Source organism: Pleurodeles waltl, chromosome 10 (assembly GCF_031143425.1).
Source record: "Pleurodeles waltl isolate 20211129_DDA chromosome 10, aPleWal1.hap1.20221129, whole genome shotgun sequence".
Lineage (NCBI taxonomy): Eukaryota > Metazoa > Chordata > Amphibia > Caudata > Salamandridae > Pleurodeles > Pleurodeles waltl.
The window spans coordinates 166,064,180-166,081,115 of record NC_090449.1 but is presented as its reverse complement, the minus strand read 5'-3'; the positions used below and the strand labels follow the sequence as shown (position 1 = coordinate 166,081,115).

The 16,936-nt window shown below is 40.8% G+C and overlaps 1 protein-coding gene across 1 annotated transcript in view; it reads right to left on the bottom strand.

Annotated features, from left to right (window-relative positions):
• LOC138260732 (melanin-concentrating hormone receptor 1-like) overlaps nt 1-16,936 on the bottom strand; it is a 195,539-nt gene that overhangs the window by 95,962 nt on the left and 82,641 nt on the right. The window lies entirely within an intron of this gene.

Below are 16,936 nucleotides of genomic sequence, written 5' to 3'. Positions count from 1 at the left end.
CCTGCCTTGGCTCCAGGCTGGCTGCATACAAGATGCAATAGTCCAAGTCCTTTGTGTGAAGGCAGGGCACAGCCTATGGATTTGCCCAGCTCTGCCTGCCCCCATCCTGCCAGTTATGGCCCATCCAGGCACACCTAATCCCTCTGTTGTATAGCTGTCTGGGAGGAATAAACAAAGTCCAACTGGTGACTATCAAAATCCAAAGGTTAACCACATTCAGTCATGTGACCCAGAAACAGGCTACAGGAACCAAATAGTTAGGACAGAATAAGCCAATTTTTTGAAAATGCCATTTCCACAATTTTGATTTACAATCCGACTTTACCACTAAAGAAGATTTTAAATTACAATATCTCGGACACCAAAGAATGAAATTCTTACCTGCTCGCAAGCAAAAGTTAGCACTTATTAAAAGTAATAAGGGAACCCAATGTTATTCTATGGAAGAGGTACACCTCACAGTAGTGAAAAATGAATTTAAGAGTCTTTCACTACCAGGACATGAAAAACCTAAAAAGTGCCTGTCCAACCTTTTAATTACAATGCGCTTTACTATATGGGCTGTCTAGGGTCTTCCTTAGGAGTGACTTGTATGTAATTAAAGGGGTTTTAAGACTTGACAAGGAGGTCACTTTGCCAAGTTGAATTGGCAGTATAAAACTGCATTCAGGCTGCAATGGCAGACCTTGGACATATTTTTAGGGGCTACTTAAGTAGGTGGCACAATAAGTGCTGCAGGCCCACTAGTGACATGTAATTTACAGACCCTGGGTATATGATATACCACTTTACCTGAGACTTAAAAGTACATTAAATATGCCAATCAGGTGTAAACCATTTTTTTCATGTTTTTGGGACTGGGCAAAAACACTTTAGCACTGGTCAGCAGTGGTAATGTGCACAGAGTCCTAAGACCACAAAATTGAATTCAGCAAATATAGGAGGGGTGAAGGCAAAAGATTTCGCGGTGATCCCTCAAATAAGGCCCCCCTCCTCCGGTGTCCCTCTGGTCGGGGTGGAGGTGTTCCTGGGGCTTGGGGAGGGCACCTGTGGTCCCATTCCATGGTGTCTGACCATGGAAATGGCTCCACAGGTTCCCTAATGCCTGCCCTGACCCAGGCATTAAATTATGGCGCTAAGCAGGCTGAGAGGCATTATTTAGGTCCGCCCCCCCCCCGTGCACCATTTTTGCACGGGAGGATAAATAAGGCGCTAGGGCCTTAAAATCATTTTTTGGATAGGAACGCCAACCTTGCATCTCATTGATGCAAGGTGGTTTCACGCATCCAGAAAATGACTTTAACTCCAATATTTTGGCGCTAGACAGGTCTTGCGTCAAAATATAAATATGAAGTTCAGTTTGCGCTGAATTAGCGTAGAAAAAATTATGCTATTTCAGCGCAAACTGAGTTTAACATATGTTAAGTATGGTGAGTAGATATGTAAGGTAGGTGAGGTTTTATCGGTAGATTAGCTGCGGAAGGGAAGATATTGCAGGTATTGTAGATATGAACTCTAGTTATAATAGCCCAATGTAGTTAGGTAACAGAGGGAACTAGGTTATCTACGATGGATGCACTTGGTCATTTATGGTAGGTATGGTAAATTAGGTAAATTACGTTACGTATATTAGATAGGTTTGGTAGGTATAGGTCAGTATTGTTGATAGGCTTGGTGTGTATGATGTGTAGGTATGGCAGGTTGATTGTAAATTAGGTCGGCAGGTTAGGTACTCCCTAGTAGCTGAAATGGTGTACAACATAGTAACAACTTTTTTGCCAGATATTTAAAAGTGTGTTCCTTTAAAGCCTTTATGAGACGTTTTGCTTACAAATCATAGCACTGTTGATGAGAAGCACACACGTACTTGTTATTAATAAAACATTCCTTTTGTTTAAGGATGAGCGGTTTATTACATTTGATGCTGTAAATTGCTTATAACTGTTCCTCACAATTCACAGCTTGAAATTTACAAAAATCAGCCTGCAGATCAAGAATAGGAATAGTTTATTAATAAATCCAAGAGCATATCATAACAACGTATTGAAATAAGAATTGACCAAATCAGGAGATTAAAGTTGTGAAACCTCTCTGCTTTGCCAACGCTTTATTGATCCCAGCTGGTGGCTGCAAACGTGTGCTCATCAGTGACAGTCATCTTGGAATGGGGTTTGACAACATTAAAAAATGTGTTAAGAGATGGCCGCTGTGGATGTACATGCATCCAAACTGTCCATGTTTGAATTATAGACCAATGGATCTTTAATAACATATCTTTCAAAGGGGCACTCTGACACTGGTATTCAGGAATATGTATTTTTTCTTATTATTCTCCTTAAAGTGAGCAGAAGTTCACCTCGCTCCCTCCTTGTTTAATAAAGCATGACAAACCTGTGCCTCTACTTCTTCGCTCCTCCACCTTTCATGCAGAGCAGGGCTGTTGCAATACCCTCTTGTGTAGCTGTCCAATGACTTGATCAGTCTTTTCATCTCCGCAACCGCAGCTACTGAAAATGGAGCAATATGGCTAAACTACTGATTCAGCCGAAGGGCTTTCTCTGGCCCCCTGTAGTCTTAAAAAAACTTTCATGTAAACAAACTCAGTCACAGCTTCTGGAAAAAAAATACATGAAAGGCTGGAGAGTTAGGTATGCCTTTGTCGAATTGTGCAGTCCTCGAATTCCCTGAGGGGGTAGGAACCCTGGGAATCAATCAATCAATTTCAAGCCTTTGAAGGTACACACATTTGCTGTGAATATTCACGGTCTAATTTGCTTTTGCCTGTGAGCATTTGCCACCCGGGGTAAAACACTAACACTCGCTCTTCTTGTTTTCGGTGATATTGTAGAAATAATTTCATTTTCAGGCTATAATGAGTGTATACTAACTAACTCGCAATTTGTATTGTGATTAACAAAAAATAAAAAGTAAACTACCAAGGTGTCACAGACGTCCCCCAATGAGCTTAATAGGTTCTGAACATTTGGTTGTTCACCTATAACGCAAGTGACCAATGGATATCTGTGCAAACAGCACGTATATGCTTTTCTCAAGAGCGAACAACCAGATAAATAAGTTTTCCCACTTTGCACATGAGCTTGAAAATTCAATGAATCTAAATCTCGCAGCTTTGACAACACAAAAATAAGGGCCAGATTTACTAAAAAAGTGGTGCAGTGCCAAAATTTGCAGTGTCGCGCTAGAAACGCAGAGATGTGCCATATTTACTAAAATACGGCACAACCGTGTTTCTCTCTGCAACAGCGCTAAATTAAGCTGCCAGCGCAGGCATCCTTGCAGCATTGTGCAAGGGTGTCTGCATTGAGGGGATTGATTGTTTATGTGCAGGAAGGTGTCCCTTTCTGCACATAAACTATTTACAATGGTGATATGGCAGAATGCAGCACACATAGAAGTACCAAATCATCATTTTTTAATGATTGTTTATGTGCAGGAAGGGACACCTTCCCGCACATAAACAATCATTCATGGCCTTTTGCTCTTTCTATGTGTGCAGCACACATGGAAAAAGCAAAAATGAGGCCTAAAAGTATTCCTCCTCATTGTGCCATGCTAACGCCACCCTTCGGTGGCATTAGTTTTTGGCGCTGCCACAGATTTACGCCTTCTTGTAAATCTGGGGCATTGTCAAAAGCGATGGGTGTTGAGGTGGAACGCCCACAGCAACACCCATTGCACACCCCTTTGATGCATAAAGTGCGTAGGAGGGGCCCATATTTACAAGGTGGTGTTAAGTCGCAAAGAGTGGCTTATGCCTTGTAAATGTGGCACACTGCACAGCGCCACCCGAGCATCACAAAAAGTGATGCTCCGGTGTCGCTAGGGCCTTGTAAATCTAACCCTAAGTTTGCTTACTTTTGTGCGCCTGCAGGGAAAAAAAGTAAAATCTACATTGTGTGGAGGAAAACTTTTCTATAAACCTCCGTAAAAGATAAAAGTGCTTCTTTCTCTTCTACCATGCCTTCCTTTTTCGCAGGAGTAGTTTTGCATGCTTTTTTCAGATTTGGAAAATAATTCCAAAAAGTGATTTATGGTAAGTGCTTCAATTTCTCTTTCCTCGTTGTCAGGGAAATAATGCACTGATGATCAGAGGTGTACCTATCAATAATGCAGCAAGGGCAATGGCACTGAGGCCCAAGGCTGTGAGGGACCCCAATTATGTCTTTATTTTGCAACCAGACTGTGGCTAGGAGAGCACATTTTCCATGCATAATGGTCCAAGTCACCCTCGCTACACTATCAGCACTGATGACACAGAATGTTTCAAGAATACTCTTTACGGTGAAGCTGAGCAGGCAGGCAAATTGATTGTTAAGCAGTAGTCAGTCATAAACCACCAACCTACCACTTAAAGCAAACATTGTCAAAGCCAACAGGTCTGGCGTTGGCTGCCAGCCTTTCAGCATTGTCAATGCTTCTTTTGTTTCGTCATGATTTGTTTTTGTAAAACATTTTGGATGGTGGAGTTGTGGAGCGCTCATCAGTATTACAAAAGTTGTCTAAAGGCAAAAATATTTTTTATGATCTAAAATTGATTCATTGCCTTAGGAATCACTTGCACAGAGAGGAACTACTTTCTCTGTGGATGTGCACCTTGTAGAAAAGCAGAATGCCATCACTCACAGTCAAGTTAGACAATGGCTGATGTGGATTGATCACTACCCCTTGTTAGGTGCTGTTGTGGTCAGAACAAAAATACAATGACACAACAGACCAATAGAAAAAGTGGGCTAGCTGAAAGCTACTATAAGTAAGCATATAATATAAATATTAAAGTAGAATCGAAATGTCTTGGCTAACCCCAGACCTAAAGAATGGGACTTGTGATGCTCAAGTGTAGCAGATGAGCATTATAAGGCTGTACGCATGGGGGAGGGGACAACGTTTGAGGCTAAGTGTCTGCAGAGCATAAATCTGTGTTTTAAAAGTATTTCCCAAATGTAAACAAGAATTGATTTTACTTAACTATATTTACATTTTTTCCCTATGTATTTTTAAAGTCTATTACCGCAGGGTTTTTTTATGTTCCATTTCTATTAGAGAGAGCACAGAACATAGAAAGTATACCTTAGACAAATGTAACTTCAGGATCATGTAATGGTCATTCACAGTAGGCAAGGGGAATATCATTAAAACACGAGCTGGGATAAGAATAGTTGTGTCTTGAAAATGTTCCAGGAAGACAAGAGGATATGTATGTCCCCTGGCATTTGCTTCCAGCCCTTTGATGTGAGAGTCCAGTGCTTAATTTGTAAATAAAAACGCGCAGGTGCCCAAAGCCCACCTCTTCAATGCGCAGCTGCTGCAATTAAATGTGCAAACACAGAATACTGAGGCAGCATCTTCCTGAAGCCATTTCGGGCCTCTTCAATCCATTTACAGCCACTGCCTGCCCCTTCACCTCACTCTTGCAGCTTTCTGCTTTCTCCCATTGTGACGCTTTTTCGTTTTTCTCTTCCTCCGTCTTTCCCATATGTGTGTTTTGCTCGGAGTAAATGCGTGAGGCAGAAAAATAAGTACCGGCCCTCAAAAATAAGCGCCAGTGCGCGGCACCGGAAACAAAAAGCACAAACTAAGCACTGTGTGAGACAACAGAAGATTTATCAGAACCTCTGTGATCTTTTAGTTTGAGGATTTCCAAGATTGACTGAGATTTACTTATGGTTTCGCAATTCCAGCAGCTCTTAACTCCAGATGAGGTTAGGCAGCTATAAACCTGAGTTGGATATTGTTATCCACAAACATTAGTGGCCCCGTTATGGCTTATTACTTAAACCCGGCATACCTGGGCTCAAGTACAGCCCCTTATAATTTATTGCATGCCTTGTTTCATACATTATGCCTCCATCACAATTACAGATGATCAGAAAATAATGTTTCTTTAAATTCATCATAGTTACCTTCTTAAAGAGAGGTCGACATAGATTCTATAAAATCATTTTATTCCATCCCCGTGCTCTTTATTTGTCTTACTGTAGATGCCAAGACATTTGTGGAGGGTAAGAAAATGAGCTTCTTACACTGTACTAAGTATCAGGTGCTATGTCTCATGGGGTAAATGGCAGCTGGTGATCTTTGACCGTGCTGAGGAGTAATAGCTGCCCCAAATTCCAGCAAGTGAATGAGTAAACCCAAGATCCACTAGCAGGGGGGGAGGCGGAGGGTATTTTTGGGCCCTTATACCAAAAATTACCTCTAGTGTGCTGATTACTTTCTTCTCAGTTTCTAAGCTCCCTTATATAAAGGCCTTACCTCCGACTTATGTCCCACTCTCCTATCACTGGAACATTTTACCTATCCTTTCTACCTATGTCACTCCATCCCTTTGTCCACTCAATCCATTCTTCTCTAGGTCCTTATCAACTTTTCTAGTGCGTCTCTTCTCTGTTCTCTGCCTCCTGATGTCCTGTCTAGGGTTGTGCGAAATTTGTTTAATTTCCTTTTGCCTAATTATGGCAGGAAAATTGCACAAAATCACAGATGATAAAAAAAATGCAAAACCGGTACTTTGTGCTATAATTTAATGTGAAATGTTTCCTTGTGTCTATTTTTTCAACCTCCTTTCCATTCAAAAGCTTCTCCACATTTGTATACCTATTTTTATGAGGACTATAATAGAGTATGTATTTACTATTCTAACTCCACACATGCTTTGATATTGGCGTAGGTTATAAACCGGTCCAAGGCAAATATAACTGCACTTTTAGTTTTTTGTGCACTCTCTTGAAAGTACCGAAAAATACTATAAGACAAGATCTCATAGTATACTGATCCTCACAAAAATAGTGTTTGTGTAGTACTGGCAGGGTTTACGAACACTATGAGAATTGATTTAATCCTCATAGAGTGGGTTTGACATGCCAGAATGCATGTAAAGGTACACACACAGACTCACGCACTCACACATACACACACTAAAGTGCAGCTTTTTTCAATATTCTATATAAAACAGTCAATCAGAATGCTTAACTTTGATATTGCACATGCTACATCCCTACCTCAGTGTAACTTAAATAACATTGTTTGTGAGACACCATGAAATACCTTTACCAACCACACTAAATTGATATTAATCAACTGGTTTTATGAATTCAGACTTTTTAAATTCAGAAATCCTGTCATAGTGATTCCCTAATCCTAACCGTGGCTTTTTTTAAGGGACTTACACATCATATTTTTGGTATGCCAGCTGAGACAGGCTATTTTTTTCAGGAAATGGATCTGGCAAACAACGTATTTGCTTACTCCAGCAGGATCCATCATTGTAGAAAACCCTTTAGTGTCATTTGTACTGGTGAGTCAGCATTAACATGCCTTAAAACATCTTTTGGAATCAGGACTCAAAAACATTTTCCAACAAGTTCAGAGGCCAGAGAAAATAATTGTCGGTGCTTAAAGATTTTCAATGAACTCATAACAGATTTGGAACATCATATGTCACTGAAATGGACTATGAACCATGACGTTTTCTACCTTAGCAAGGTAAATATGAAATCACCTGGGGGAAGGATGGAGCTAAGAGCTGATAACAGCAGTAAAGACCAGAAGGAATATAGTTATTCTAGACTGCAGCTAGTTGATGAGCCCTCTCCTTTTTACATGAAGACTAGGTACAGCCACTCATTGCTTGGACAACACCGTTTCCTTTATGGCTTGTCCATGTGAGAAAGGGCTAGAGCTTTAAATATCTTGACACAAAAATATTGTAACCTGAATGTTATCACAATATTGTCAACGTAAGGAGATATAGGCAAATGTAGATTTACTGTCCTTACCTTCTTATATATTTACTTTGGCATTATAGTTATCTTTAAAATACATTGAAGAGGAGTTGCAAATAGTAAATCCATACTTCACAATACATACTTACAGAATATTTTGATATCCTGGTTACAATAGTGGTGAAGAACAATATTTTTGTGTGCAATTTTCTGATAAAAAGCGAGAAAAATGTGTGTTTTGGAGACAGTGGATTAGGAGATGTGTTATCGTGTGAGGAATTCAATTTTATCTGCAACAAAATTTTCTGCACTGTGCAGCATGTGCGGCATAATAAAGCACAGAGCCCTATCTACTATGACTGGCCTGTGACGGGGCTCTAATTAGGCTCCTTGTGTGGACACAACCTTAAACTATGGTGCAGAGGTGTGTGTGGGTCGTCTAACATAGGATACGTACTGCAGGAATTCTCTTCCAGGAGAAATTCCAACACCTAGAACTAGACAAAATCAGGAGACGACTGCTGTGCATCGCTTTCTGCATTTTGGAGAAAACATTCCCATTGTTTACGCCTTCTTCAAGCAGGCTTTAATTTTAGTCACAAAGCCCAGTCTGGCTATTTTATTAGACTGAGTCAAAATCAATGAGTGTTTGCACTGATATGATCCACTAATGCCCCTTTATGTAAAGCGATGCTAAGGTACACAAAGCGATGAGAAACGGGCACCTTTCCAACGCAAAACACATACACACTGGATGGTAAATAATATCTACCACTTTGTGATGCTTTGCCTTGTTTGTGCAGGCGCAATATCTCAGTAAATATGGCCTCTCGAGAAGCACCCGTGGCAGCTACCTAGCGCGGTCTTTCAAGCTGAAACTCAAAATCACGTGATCCAACACGCCTGCCATCTCTCCTTTCTTCAAAAGGCTCATTCGGGCAATTCCATTTGCATCGGTTCTTGAGTTCTGATTCATGAATGTGCTCCGATCTGAAGTTCTCGACAAAGGAAGATTGCTCGCAAGGTACCATGGGCGAAAACAAACAAGTAATATGTTCTGATTGTGGCTACACTTATAATGAGACCGAAACTGAAAAATATAGATTTTTCTGTCATTTGTTTTCACTATGAAGAATTGCAACAGGGCACATCAATAACAGCCACCTTGCCAAAAAGCCAAAACAGCATCATGAGTACTGACCGTAAAAGATGGGAATGTCATTAACTAAAACTTTAATGATGTCGCCCATCCATCCCGGGGAATTTACAGTAACATCTTAAAAATATATGATCACTAAAGAAGGAAAAGGCAACATAGATCGGCATCTGCCGATAAGGCTGTGAAATAACAAATGTGAATTCAGAATCCAGACTGCAAGAGATAATACCTAGGTTTTAGGCTTTAAGGCAATTCAGAGGTGTGTTTTTTTTTTATCGTACACCCACAGTTGTTGCACAAAATAAACAGCTGAAGTGTTGGGGCTGCTGCCTTCATCTGTTGCCTGGTCCTTAAAAAAAGACTGAGGTGACATTTGTGAAAATCTTATAATTACTGCATGTACTTACATTTATGCTAAAATGAGGAAGAAGAAGCATTGCATCGATTGGGTATTCAAGTTTAGGTCTGGTCGAACAGCACGACGCATTGTTATTATTTCTGTAAAATGTACATATAGTTGTGGGCTTTGGTTCCACCCAGAGAATTATTACTCTTTCGTTTAATAGAATTGTACATCATTGGACTTACTAAGCAGTGGAACCACTGGAATAAAGAAGGAAACGTTTTTACATCTCAGAAGTATGACAACTCACCACACTTTTTGTGAAATTCATTTCTTTATTTCCATTGTGCACTCTATACAGAAAACAATATTTTTTGCTTCTTTTCCACTACCTTTGGCAAAGCCAATAGGCATGGCTATCATATGCTTAATGTGCTAAACAGCATTTGTGCATTCAACGACAACAGCATTTGTCCGTGCTTCTGATTGCATGTGCTAGTGTATGGAAGCCAGACACATTGGCTTTTTCAAATGGTTGTTTTTCTTGTATGCAAATAAACAGTGATAATGTACTTTTATGGCACATCATACCGTTTGCCCTGTGAACGTACATGGAATGGATATTTGGAGGAAATGTGCCATTCTGTACCACAAGGCTATGTCATCCCAAACATGTCAGTTTTTACGAAAGAAAAATGAGTGGTGGACAAGCAGTGGATGGACCGCCGGGTGAGAAGTTTCTGATAGCAGACCAACCCAAAGCTCCACTGTTTTAAACCAGCGAATCTTCCGACTCTAAATGAAACATAGGAACCGTGAGCTTGGTGAAGCTGAGCACCAATGAACTCTAAATTAAGTGCTTGTTATGTCTGAATCATCAGAATAATGATGCCAAAAGAGGACTGGTGGGTTTGGCACTGAGGAAATATGGGGTACTCAACTAAGCTGGAATCAGGAGGCCAAAAAGCTTCTTCAACAGTAAGGTAACAGAGAGATTTAAATTATTGATCGTATTCGATCACACGTTTTTAGATGTTCTAACAAATGTGTGATTGTTGAATAAACCCCTTACAAATTTACTACAAAAATAGATGCAGGAGAAATGTTCTAGATATGGCACATTTCTGCCCTTTGCCTGCACCATGGGGCTTGCAAATATGCCCCTGAATTTTGTAGTATGTAAGTATTACTACAGTAGTACTACTCACATACTACAAAAACCTATTCACAACCTAATAATGGAGATCCCCTGCCTCCCCCTTTCCTGTCTTTTGTGTGTAGAGATCTCCACCAAGGGGACAGCAATTTTCGCACATGTAATTATATATTTTTGTAGTAAATTTGGGTGTGACAAGGGGAAGTGGATGGGATCGGGGAATATATTTAGTGCTGAAACATTAGATGTAATTATGAATTAATTATATGATTTTGTTATTTTTAAGTTGTAATTATAAACTTAGTATCAAAAATATTAAATCCTATTTTTAATTTTTTTTCAGAAAATTCCTGGCGGGGACAGTGGACCTTTGTCAGTCCGACTGCCAAAGTCGTAATTTGACGGTCAGACTGTCAATGTCGCAGGGGTCCAACCACCACTACGAGTTTGGTGGGCTCATGACAGCCAAACTCGTAATGAGGCCCTAAGACTAGTACAACATTTGTTATTATTAATTGTATTTCTCTGCATTTGTGGCTTTCAAACATAATTTAGCGTGCAAGAACGACAAGAGTTTGAGGTGTACAAATAACAATTGTTTCTCAACTCAGTATCTTGTATACATTTCAGAATTACAAAGGTTTCCTTCATACCGATTTGTCATTTATTAGATGTTACCATATGAATTTGTGCATGGCTGAAACACGATGAAAATGATTATAAACTTAAACTCAGTTTTAGGTTCCAGGTTTTGACTGTTTTATTTGAAACCCCATATATTCTTGTGACTGGGTCATATGGATTAAACATTGCATTGCATTTGTACATCGGCCATGGTTACAAAAAGATATAGTTGAAAATGGTGTCACCTATGCTATATTTCCAACTCGCTTTAATTTATTTTGTTTCAAAGATTAGTTTCTTTGGGAAAACATCGAGGAAACTACACAAATGACACCTTGCTGAATTCATAATTTTGTCTACTTTCAGAAATGTATAGCTTTCTGGTATCACCTATCGGTTTCACACTTGTTTCCACCACAAACTGCAAATAGGTTGAAACTACAAAAAGAGTTAAAATGGACCACCTCTTAGAAATATGTCAGAACTTTTTTTGCTTTTGTTGTTCCTTAAAGCTGCGAAAATGGTGAGCAAACCCTTTGTTAATGCCATTTTTAGAAGAAAAAAACAACACTTTTTCCCCCCTTTTTAAAAATAAAACACAATTTATTTATATTTTGGCTTTTTTCACAATTCCCTATACGGAAATTAACAAACTCAAGATGGCTTTAGAATCTCCAGCATGTTGGAAACAAAGGACCACATTTGGTGGGGATATCTTATGTGGAACAAAACGCTATGAAGGCATAAACATGAAGTAACCCAAAAATGTCTCAACATTGGGATTTTTTTAAAGTTCTGTGCTAAAGTTAGTTTTAGTGCTGCAATTCTGAAAAAAATATTGTGACGTTTACTATTAACTGTGGGCTTACACATGTCCTCTCATTAATAGAAAATACCTTGCTCAAACACTGTTTGCAAGATATTGTGCATTAGTGAATTCAATCTTTCCCCTAATTGTTCTCTGATGAAAACCGAGTAGAAACTTTTCTGAGTTGTAATTGTATGTTATTTCATATGTAATATGTTTATTAACGAGGTGTCACACCATGTTACTTAAATAAATGAACAGTTTAAAATTTGCTCTATGCACATTACTTCATTTCTGTGGCTAGAAACAGTCTTTCAGTCGGACCATAAAAATGCCTTTTGGATAAACGTAAGTGATGCCGATAGATGTGGTACACTTAAGAATGATCAGTCTATCTAAGATGGGTTCAAAATCCTTTAGCAAAAGTGTTGGGCAGACTGTTTAGCACTTTCTGGGATCAGATTAGTTTGCAAATATAAAATTTCAAATCCATGTAGGAATTTGGAAACAAAATCGACTATCTTACATTTGATTCTGACAACCTCAAGAAAACTTACAAACAGTGATGTGTTGACGCTGATCCGCCCTGCAGGGTCACCCCCAACCTTTTTGCTTTCCTTCTTCTATCTTTGTTGAATCTGCTTTTGCTGGCCTTATGACTCTGTGCACTTTACCACTGCTAACCATTGCTAAAGTGCTTGTGCTCGCTTCTCTAAGCAAAGTAACACTGGCTTATACCCAACTGTCACATTTATTTTACATGTAAGTCCCTAGTAAATTAGAACTAGCTGTATCCAGAACCTGTAAAATTAAATGCTACTATTGAATCTGCATCACTGATTATGCCACCTACTTAAGTAGCCCTTTAAACCTGTCTCAGGCCGGCCATTGCAGCTTGCTTGTGCAATTTAACCATTATGTGGACTTCGCAAAATAAACCTTATGCTAGGCCCAGAACTTCTTTTTAAATAGATATGTCACCCCTAGGGTATGCCCTGGGCGGCCCAGAGGGCAGGGTGCAATGTATTTGAAAAGCAGAACATGTACTTTTAAGTTTTACATGCTGTCTTAAATTCGTTTTTCACTACTGCAAGTCTTACCTCTCCTATAGGATAACATTGGAGTTACCTTATTACATTGTATAAGTACAGTTTCCAAATGGGAGCAGGTAGCTATTACATTTGTGGTGCCTCTGGATCTTGAATTTAAAATCCTAATTTATGGTGAAGTTGGATTATAAATTACAATTTGAAAATGCCACTTTTAGAGAGGAGATATTTTCCTGCTTTAGCAATTTAGTGCTGTTAGCCTGTCACTGGTCACATGACTTGGTATAACTGACAGTTGGGCTTTGTGTATTCGTCCTAGACAGCAACCCACAATAGAGAGCTTAAGTGTGATTAGAAAGGCCATCACTGGCAGGATGGGAAGGAGGAGCAGGGTATAGCCCCACCTACACTTAAATAGGCTGTGTCTGGCCTCCACACTAAGGGCTTCATTCCACCTGTTTTTGGTCTGAAGCCAGGACAGGGAAGTCATGATGTCTGTGGGCTTCAAAGGCAAACATCTAGAAGCATCTCGCCTATTTCAAAGGCACGATTAGATATAGATACTGGAGCGCAGACATCAACTCTTCAGTACACTTCTAGACCTGCGGATATTTTGCCACAAAGGACTGCTGTGCTGCTGAAAGAACCGCCACTCTGTTGCATTGCTTCGCTGAAGGAGCTACTGCCCTGATGTGCTGATCTACTGTCTGCTGCCTTCTTGCCTGGGGAGGAAGAACTGTACCTGCAACTTCATCTTGAACCCAGTAACCCAAAGTTACTCCAAGGCTAGTCTGCTGGCCTCTTGATCTGAGCCTCAGGGACATAAAAGGCTCCCCAACTAGCTCTTGGACCCAGCTGCAGCAAGTTTCTGACCCTTGGTGTGGCTCAGTGAAATTAAATCAAGCTTTTGTGCTCTCTGTGACTGCAAACCCTGCAGTTCCCACTGAGAACCCAACACTTGCACTGAAAATCAGCGTGAAGCACCCCCACCCCTTTCTTCACTCTGCAGCTTTGACTGCTTGTGAGGGACAGCCAACTCGACGCTCTAGCCCACCCATCCGCGACACCCGGCCTGCTTTGCATACCATGCAACATTCACCTGCGATGTTGTCTTTGCTCCTTGCGGCACAAAGATTGAGAAGGTAAACCTTCAGCGGTACTAATCTGGGACTGCACCTGACTTGCGGTTTATCACGGGCACCCTGAACTTTTGACTTTGACCTTGTCCAGCGCAACCAGATAGCCACTGTTGGTGCTTTGTGTTTTTAGTTGCTATTTTACACTTTTTTTTTTTTTAACAAAAAACATAACTCCAGTTCTACTGATTTAATTTTTGTCATAATGGTCTTTGTTAGACTTTTCATCCTTGGTGTGGTCTCCCTTAACTTTTTGCCTCTGTTCCCCAGGTTATTGATGTGTGCTGGACTCTGATTTTGCTGTTTTGATTACTCTAGGCACTTTACCACTGCTAACCAGTGCTAAAGTGCAAGTGCTCCTGTTTAAAATGTGTATGTAATTGGTTCTCCATGATTGGCATATTTGTTTTACTGTTAAGTCCCTAGTAAAGTGCACTAGAGGTGCCCAGGGCCTGTAAATCAAATGTTACTAGTGGGCCTGCAGCACTGGTTGTGCCACCCACACAAGTAACCCTGTAATCATGTCTCAGACCTGCCACTGCAGTGTCTGTGTGTGTATTTTTACACTGTAAATTCGACTTGGCAAGTGTACCCACTTGCCAGGCCTAAACCTTCCCTTTTCTTACATGTAAGGCACCCCTAAGGTAGGCCCTAGGTAGCCACAAGGGCAGGGTGCAGTGTATGGATAAGGTAGGACATATAGTAATGTGGTTTATATGTCCTGACAGTGAAATACTGCCACTTTCGTTTTTCACTGTTGCATGGCCTGTCTCTCTCATAGGATAATATGGGGGCTACCTTTAAATATGATTAAAGTGTAGATTCCCCTAGAGAGTAGATGGACATGTGGAGTTTGGGGTCCCTGAACTCACAATTTAAAAATACATCTTTTAGTAAAGTTGATTTTGAGATTGTGCGTTTGAAAATGCCACTTTTAGAAAGTGAACATTTTCTTGCTTAAACCATTCTGTGACTCTGCCTTGTTTGTGGATTCCCTGTCTGGGTCAGTTTGACAGTTGGGTTGTTTTTCACCTCGCACTAGACAGTGACACAAAGGGAGCTGGGGTGTAACCTGCATTTCCTGATTAGCCATCTGTGCTAGGAGGGAGGGGTGGAGTGGTCACTCTCATCTGAAAGGACTGTGCCTGCCTCTGACAATGCAGACTCCAACCCCCTAGTGTGTGTCTGAGGCCTTTCCTGGGCAAGGCAGGATTTCACAAGTAGGTGTGAGTCCCCTTTGAAGAAAGGTGACTTCAAAGACTAAAATGGGTATAAGAAGGGCACCCAAATCTACAGACTTTAGAAACACTTCTGGAACCAAGAGGAACCTCTGCCCGCAGAAGAGCTGATAGCTGAGGAAGAAGTGCTTCCCTGCCTGTGACTGTGCTTTGTGGAGCTTTCCTGCAGTGCTGCTTCTGCCAGAGTAAGAGGGCAAAGACTGGACTTTGTGTGCCTTCCATCTTGTGAAGAAATCTCCAAGGGCTTGAGTTAGAGCTTGCCTCCTGTTGTTTGAAGTCTCAGGGACAGCAAAGACTTCTTTCTGCCAGCACCTGGAGTCTCTGGAGAGACTCCTGCCCTGACAAGTGGTGCCCTATCCAGTCCATGGGCCCTTGAAAGGAAAGCTGGTGGAAATCCAAGGAAATCGACTTCGGACGACTCAGGACCGACGCTGCTGCTGAATCCGGTGCCGCCGCCTACACCCGACGCCGTAACTCTCGCTGGAACGCGACGCTCTTCGCAGGCCCGACGCCGCTGTAGCCCCGCTGAAGTCTGCGACTCCGTGGAAGTCACCACACCACGTCGTGACAGACGCCGTTCGAGGTGCACGGATTCAACGTTTTGCACAGACACCGCGATCCCCGCCTTCGCGCATCGGTTTGTTTTCACTCTTCACCAAAGGTACTGTACTTGGGGGTCTACACGACTCCGTGTCCGGCGCCGCTGGTGTCGGCTTGTTGGGAACGACTCCGTCACGACGCCGTGTTAACATCTCATCAAAGCATTTTTTGTTTCTAAACGCTATTTTTGAGTTTAATCTTTAAAAATTCATAACTTGACTTGTGTATGTTGGATTTTTGTCGTTTTGGTCTTGTTTTGTTTAGATAAATATTTCCTATTGTTCTAAACCTGTGTTGTGTCATTTTGTAGTGTTTTCATTAAGTTACTGTGTGTGTTGGTACAAATACTTTACACCTAGCACTCTGAAGTTAAGCCTACTGCTCTGCCAAGCTACCAAGGGGGTAAGAAGGGGTTAGCTGAGGGTGATTCTCTTTTACCCTGACTAGAGTGAGGGTCCTTGCTTGAACAGGGGGTAACCTGACTGTCAACCAAAGACCCCATTTTTAACAGTCTTATTTTATTTATTAAATCCAGCTCTATTTTTCTAACTTAGTGTGTGATCTTTTTTGAGTGCTGTTGTCACTGTAATACTTTTTAAAATGTTTCACAATATTTTAAACATTGCTTTTAAGTTAAACCTGACTGGTCTGTACAAAGCTACCTGGGTGTTTGGCAAAAGTTTGACCAGGGCTCACAACCCAGTCAACCAACAACCCAATTTCTTAGATGGCGTTATTATTTCTAAGCTAAAAATCCATTCTTGAATTTGAGATCCTGCCCTTAGTGCAAGTTGTGTGTTCCAGTCAACTACATGGAACATAGTCGATTTCTATGGATGGTGATGCTTGAAAGTGACAAGTCATACTACTTTCCCCAAATTCCAATGAGCAAAATGAGTGAGCCTCCTTTCTGTAGGAGGCTTCATGAAAATGTTGAAAATAAAAAGGCAAAATATTGCATTTTAAAGTGTAATGTTTGCTCACGATCCACATGCTTTGGCAGGAAATTTGTTAAATAGTTAAGTACTTTCATGGTGTGCCAAGCCAAATAAGCCTGGAGATGACCCCATTTTTTCTCAAA